The following is a 7,380-nucleotide window of genomic DNA, read 5'->3' as shown; positions in this document are numbered from 1 at the left end:
AGTCACAATTGTGGAATAAAGAAGCCTCGAAGTAGATTAATGGCGGACTAAGCTACTGAACATCTAAGTCCTTGATCTTCTTCTATTATGGGGTATTTTGTTAAACTATGCTAATTCATTCCTGATACAATACATCTTCTGCTGTGTAATATTACGGCTCCCCGGTGATAATTTACGTGCTGGGGTATTTTTTTATTTTTTGAAAAGTTGGGATTTTTTTTTATATATCTGCACAAGGTGTATTACGTCCGCGGCTTCACGGGAAGCAAATACCAAGCCCTCGGCAACTGAGCGCAATATAACGCGCCCGCCCTGGGCGACGAAATTCCTCGTCGAGGATACGGAGGAAGTTAACTACGAGTCGGATACTCCTTTCCCAGCATAAAATGACGAGGGAGATGAAGTGCGCCAACGGCGCGTCGTGAGCTCAGCTCAAAACCTTGCGGACACCATGTCCGCTCCCCGACCTCTCGGCTTTTAGGGGAAGTGGTATTATTACCAATCGCCTCGACGGGGCACAGGAGCAGCAATTGGAGGCTGCTCACAGAGCGGTTCTCCTGCGCTCGTATCTACGTTCGGTCTTAGACCCTCATGTGGAATACGGCTTCCGTTCGACGGATCCCGCTATTGAAGCGAAAGACGTGACCACTCGATCGTTAGGCGTCTACGTTCTCGGGCCCCTGGCCACTACAGCGTTTTGGTACCACATGAGACCCCAATAGATCGGGACCGCGCCCAACTTCGAGCTCAAAAAGGAGGTGCTCCTGTTCCCGCAATGCGGACCATTCCTGCAGTGCTCCCCCCTTGCGAAACCGCTGCAGATGAAGATGAGCTCTTTGAGCGATGGGTGCAGCGGCACCGTGAACTTTCGTCGCACTCTACCTTACAGCAAAGCCACAGGAAAGTGGACGCGCGCGTTTAGCGCCATCCTAAATTTGAGTTTGCTAAACTCAAGGCGCAACGCCGACTTCCTACGTATTGTCGTCCTGCGACAAATGGAACAATCCATAATGCCCCTGCGAGCTATGTGGTTTCTCACACGGGTGAGTCTACGACCACAGCAGCTCACTGCCATAGCTTGGCTCAGATCATAGCCCTCCGGCTTCCTGGGCTACTGCCGAGAAGCAATCGGCAGCGGACGATGACGACTTAGTCGATCACCGTCCGGTGAATCGCGGTGCTCTTCGAGCGTTGGAGGACAAAATCCTTCGTCATCTCCGAGGTCGTCTACCGCTGTGCGGAAGACCTACAGAGCCTAGATCACATTGTGCATCGACTGTCTCGCGTTGTGATTTCGTGCTCTGTCGAAGCGGCTCCTGGCCGCTGAATACGTCACCTCGTGCGACGGTGGAGAGCCTTGCGTCGTTTGAAACAGAAACCGTTGCACCCGTGCTCAAAACCAGTTGCTCGTTCAAGTTCTGGATGGCCGAGCGCCTTTGGGCGCCGCCCCGGCGCCAACGCTTCCGCTTTTACTTGCACCGGATCCCGGTACGGCTTATGCAAGTCCACATAAATCACTTGGTGGGTGTGCATCCTTCTCGGAAGTTTCAGCGTATACGCAATGCCTCACTTGGCCACAATCTTAAAAGGTCCAATAAACCGTGGACGGAGCTTCGCCTTAAGGACAGCAGAAACTGCGTGTGTGAAGAAGATGTTGTACTTAATAAAACCATGTCTCCGACCTCAATGTTCTCAGCATTTCTTCTTTCTCTTCCGTATGCATATTCCTTCTGCATGTCTTGACTTTCAGCCATCGCATCGCGAACGTGTCTTTAAACACTCAGTCTGGTAGACAGGAAGTCTCCGACTTCTTTACGCACGGTGAGGGGGCTGACATCAGCTAGCCGTTTGGCTATTTCTCCTCCACCAAGCCCTGAGCCATGGGATCGCGGAGTCAGTGCAAGATTTAACAAGTTATTTCACGTAGAAGAGCGTGTAGTTGGTAGATGAATGCACTGCATTGCTCGGGGCAAGCTTTACGAGTGGCAACATAGCGCTACAGTGCTTCGGCGTCTCAGCGCAGACACTGCAAGAACGTCTTCAACGACGCGGTCACGCGCTCAGTCTGACCATCGGTCTGCGGATGGTCCGCTGTTGACATAGTCAACCTGGTGCCAAGCACCCTAAAGATTGTAGACCAAAATTCTCCAGTGAAGCACGAGTCTCGAGGAGTGGGACCGACATCCTCAAGAATACTGAAAAAAACACTTCTTATCTTTCGTTGCAGTTCGTATTGGTGAGAGATCCTCCACGCGAGTAACCTTTGGTTAGGGAAGCGCGTGAGGAGACTGATTTGGTCCCTGGAACCAAATGAGGTGCCATTTGGCAGTGATCTTTACCAAGGAAACAGTGTGACATCATTGACGCTTTCTTATTAGCATGAAGCGGGTTTTGTGACGAAACAAACGACAAGTAGTGAATTGTCCAAGCTTGCTGCAGAACAGCAGGGTTGGTTTAATCAGTGCCTTCGAACGACTTAATAAATAATTCATCTGCTCATGAAAGACGGAGATATTTTTCTTACTGCACTAATTTTTTCGAGTAGGATGCTATGGGATTTGTAATTATGCACGGTAGGCCGTCTAATACATAAAACACATTGAACACTTGCTGACAGGGCTCGAGGGAATGGGCTTAGAGCCAATTCGTCAGTGTTAGTAAGAGCGTTTAGATCCCGACTAAAATCCTTACTGGGCTGTTTCATTAGGAAGCATGCCGTGCAGACAGATCCCGCGAAGATAAAGGCCATCGTTGACTGGCTAGAATTTGAAAAAGTCACTGGGTCTGGCCAATTGAATGCATAAGTATTGTGCAAACTATGCCGATATCGTACGACACCTCACTAATCTCGTTAAGAAGATTCCTAAAAAAATGTTAGTGTGTAGACCTTTACTGCTGTGGAAGAAATTCTTATATGTGCCTCAATTCGGCCTCTTCCGATTCCAATTCGGCCATTTTACGTCGTCTGTGACGATCTATCATTCGCAACAGGCTGCATTATACTTCACGCAGATGCCAATTTGCATCAACGCGTTTCGAGTATTTCCAGACGAAATTTGCCGAGAGAACACCTCTATTCATGACAAGAAGCTATTTGCAGTAAATTATGTTTTTTCCAACTTCAGTGTGCACCTTCTCGGCTCCAAGTCATTTGTCATTACACAGATCATGCGCCGTTGCGCACAGCAACTTCTCACCACTCTCATACAGGTCATGACGAAATGATGATTCTTCTATGCTAAATTTAATTCTAAGGTAAGTAATCAGCCGCGTAGGCTTAGTACGGTGGTGGATGCGCTTTTGCATCACTCAACTATGCATTGTTGAATGTCACGGTGGTATTGTCGCCAATTGATAAGGCAATACGTACGGCGTACGGGTCAGACGCAACGAGATTGACAATTTAGATGTTTTGTTAGCATAACAAGCGATCGCACACCTGCATGCTATGCCTTGTTCCAAGGCTTGTTGCATTGAAGCACTGGCCAATGTGACAATCAAAACGTAGATTGGCCTCATGGTTAGGACCTCAAGTACAGAGTGAAAAGGCACTAGCTATTCCTTTGAGTGGCCAACTTGGAGATCATAAGGTATACTGCTTGTTGGACTATATCGATGGGCCACTTATCATGTATAAGAAGGTTAGCACATTAGTGCGCACGTGTATGCCTTGACCACTGACTGACTAATCTATCGTCGCATGCAGCGTCGCATTTAGCCAGCCTGTGACAGAATGTTTGCAGCACATAAGTATGGACAATATTTTCGCTGGTCCAAAACAAACACCCATTAACCCCGACATTGAGTCGTTGCAGATACTCTGAGCAAGGTGATACTGGCCGCTGTAATAATAGCGCGGCTTGTATAAATTCAGCAAAGCTGTCACTTGACAATGTGTTTTGACAATTATGGCTGGCGACTAGGGACATTTGCATGTTACAGCAATGTCTTTATGAATTATACCAGATCGAGCAGAGATTAACCACCATCCATCCGAGCACAGATCGTCTGGCGGAATGGGATACTGCGCTATGGGAATTTTTCTTCGAAGCACTTGCGTTAAGAGATCGTGGTGCTGGAGCGGAGCTACTTCGATTCCGTTAAACTCTCAGCTCATGCTTCTACAGGTTTTTTTTCTCACAAAATTGGTCCGATTAACCCTCGGGTGCCCTAGACATCATCACGAAGTAGCTCCGGTCTTTGGTGGCGGAAACTTCCGATCAGATTTGACTTGCTGATATCAGGCCAGCTATACTTCGTAGAGAAATCGGCGATTTCATTTCTATGATGTTGTAATGAGTCAAGTACCATTACACATGTTGTGTGGACCGCATGATTTGTGTGTCTGACATAGACTATACACCCGGTATATTTTTATATTTTCTTTCAGAAAGTGTGTGTACACGGACGGGCAATTCTCGTTACAATTGGTTCACTAGTAGTCATTCCAACGCCGACTACGTCGATGAATTTATCGATGGGTAATGGAGACACCATAGGCGGTGGTCGTCCTCGGATCAACAGGGAGGAATGTTTGTTCCTAACACACTAGCAGTGGAAGTATTTGGTGAAGCTGTAAAATTAAATCGGGGATCACACGGTCTCCAATATGCTTTAATTGGATCAAGAAGCGGTAACTCTTTGCTTAGCAAATTTGCTGCGTATGAGCAGGGGTTATCCGGATTTCTATTGCAGAATAGACTGACGCCGTTTCCGTCACCTCCATCACGATTCCTGGTGACGCGCGGAGAGTCCCGTCAAAAATCAAGGTAAAGATTTTTCACGGGAACGAAGATGAAAATGTTGCGTTCTGGCAGCGAGAACTAGGCATCGCTATCACGATGGATCAAATTGGTGATGACCATCGTCCAGTGGCCTATGCCATGTTGCATTTGGATGGCCGTGCGAAGGGTCGGGCGATGACGTAGGAAGATAACCGCCCTGACAGCTTTGCCACATCAAGAGCTGAAATCGGCCGTGGAATCGATGTTCCTTCCGCCGAATGTAGCGTTTCGACGGTCGAAGTCTCTGTCATGCTATCAAGACAACGGCACGTTGTACGACCACGTACTGGAGCAAGATAGCTCATTGGGCGGCGGTGCCGGACAACATCGACGGAGTCGGTACAGCAACGCTGTAGTAGCTCCGTGAGATTTGTGCCAAGCATGGCAAGTGAACCACCGCCAGAGGCAGAGATAGTGACCGTATATATGGAGAGACTCATAATTGGCCCTCCTAAGACTGAGCGCATCCGCCAGAGCCCGACGACTCTGGAAGATTCAATTATGATTGTATTGAGTGAGGACTACTGTCAGCTTCTAGCCCTTCAAGGATCGCTGTTCTTTGTTTACAACACAAGTCGAAGTGGTCTCCCCGTGGTCACAGCGAGTGTGAAGATTTACGGTCGTCCGTTTAGAGTTTTTGTTGACTCTAGGGCGTCAAATAACTATGCGCGGAAGCAAAGTGATGCTGGAAATGATTCAGTGCTATCGGATGCACTAGATAGAAGCAATGGCTTTATCCAGAGAAGTGGGTCACTGGTGCGGTGGTCACCGAAATAAATTACGGCCGAACTTCTAGTGAATTTTGAAGATTTCCTCCCGAAGGGATTACTTACCGTCTTCGAGATGGACAAACGATACGATCTGATTTTAGGTATACCGTGGTTGGAGAAGCACGAGTCATGAATTGATTGGCGATCGAAAAGGATAGGGAGTAGTTCTCCAGGCGTAGGCGAAACTCTTGGGAGTAATGAATCCGGTTTCACTATGCACCAGAAGAAGCACTCAGGCGCGAAGCAGTCGTATGTCGCTGTAAATGATCCACATATACCATGCAATTGACATTCCTCAGGTTAGAAAAGATACGGATTCGTATGCAGTGGCCACGGGTGGTCACTTAAGAAGTGTGTCGATGGATCAAGTAATGCCCAGAACTGGCCACTTAAAAACGATTGAATCGTTGGTGGATAGCCCAGCTCCGAAGAGTTCTGTGCTTTTGAACACAGAACATGTATGCAAGCCGGGCTTGCTGGTCGTGAAATTGACCGTGAAGGCGTTTGAGAAGCCATGGAGGATCCTTATCGACTCCGGGGCGTCAGGCAATTATGCTCGACGCTACACAATCGAAATCAGCTGTATATTGAGGCGCTCAAAGCGCAAATTGAATGCCACCATCACTGTATGCTTAGCAACGGGGACTTGTGTCACGGTGCTGAAAACCCCTGTGGACCTCGATGTCTTGTATCTTAACTTTGATATTGTGGAACGCTGTTTAGACTTGTATTTGGATTCAAGGTATTACCTCATCCTTGGTATAGCATAGTTGGAACACCATGAGCCATGAATAGATTGGAGGTCAAAGACCTTGGGCGCTACGCGTACGTTTCCTGGTGGAGCTTTGGCGAGTCATGAACCGACCTTTGCTAGGTAGCAGAAGCGCTTTTGGCGCGGGCACTGGACCAGGACGGTCAACGGGCTAAAGATCGAAATATTCGAGTTGTCGAACATCAAAGGTGTATTGTACAGGAGTTCCGAGCGTGCTCGCAAACTGAACGTGATGTAGTACGTAATCCACTGATCGCTGCTCAAGCATCGGAGCAGTCGCTGCATGCCATGCGTGGTATGGTCGGCCAAGGACCGGGGCATCGAGGGCGAGGCCCCGTTGATGCACGTGAAGTGGCACATAATCCACTGAGCACTGCTCACGTCACAAAACAGTGATGCAGGCCAGAAGTGGCATGGTCGGACGAGGTTCGAGGCATCCTGAGCAAGACCCTTCTGATGCCCGTGGAGTGGCACGTTACACACAGGACGAAGACTTCGGAAATAGCAGCTCTTCGTCGCGTACTGTTAATAACATCAGAGCTTCGATAGAGCAGGGAGTGGGAGCACTGGACGACACCGAGTGCGTGTTCCAGCTGGTCTCGACAAGACGTAAAACATATATAGAGAGGAGACGGCGCTGCCGTATTTTATCTGCAAAACGCAGGGCGTCGGTCCTGATCTCGGAAGTGTCTACCGTAGACAGTATCGCACAGATATATACCCTTGTCAACGGTATGACGGGATATAAAGGTGGCGACGTCCGCCTCGAGGCTATACCTGCAGTAGATGCCCTTCTTGAGCTGAACGAGATGTCCCTCGAAGTGTTCGGCAGTGCCTTGAAGGCAGGCGATTTAGCCGAAGTGGTCATTATACGACCGAACGGGGAGATTAACTTGTCGTCGCTTCAGGATGAAGCTGTCCTGAAGGATACCACGATGATGCTGAACGCACGAAGGGGACCGTCGGTCGTGAAGGTCCCTTGTTTCCATACTATTCTTTGGTAGAGGAATTCTAAGACGTCGTCTTCAAAGATCCGCCGTCGGTCCTACCTCCA

The sequence above is a fragment of the Plasmopara halstedii genome (genome assembly GCF_900000015.1).
Source record: "Plasmopara halstedii genome assembly, contig: Scaffold_323, whole genome shotgun sequence".
NCBI classification, from domain to species: domain Eukaryota; phylum Oomycota; class Peronosporomycetes; order Peronosporales; family Peronosporaceae; genus Plasmopara; species Plasmopara halstedii.
Note: the sequence above shows the minus strand (reverse complement) of the source record.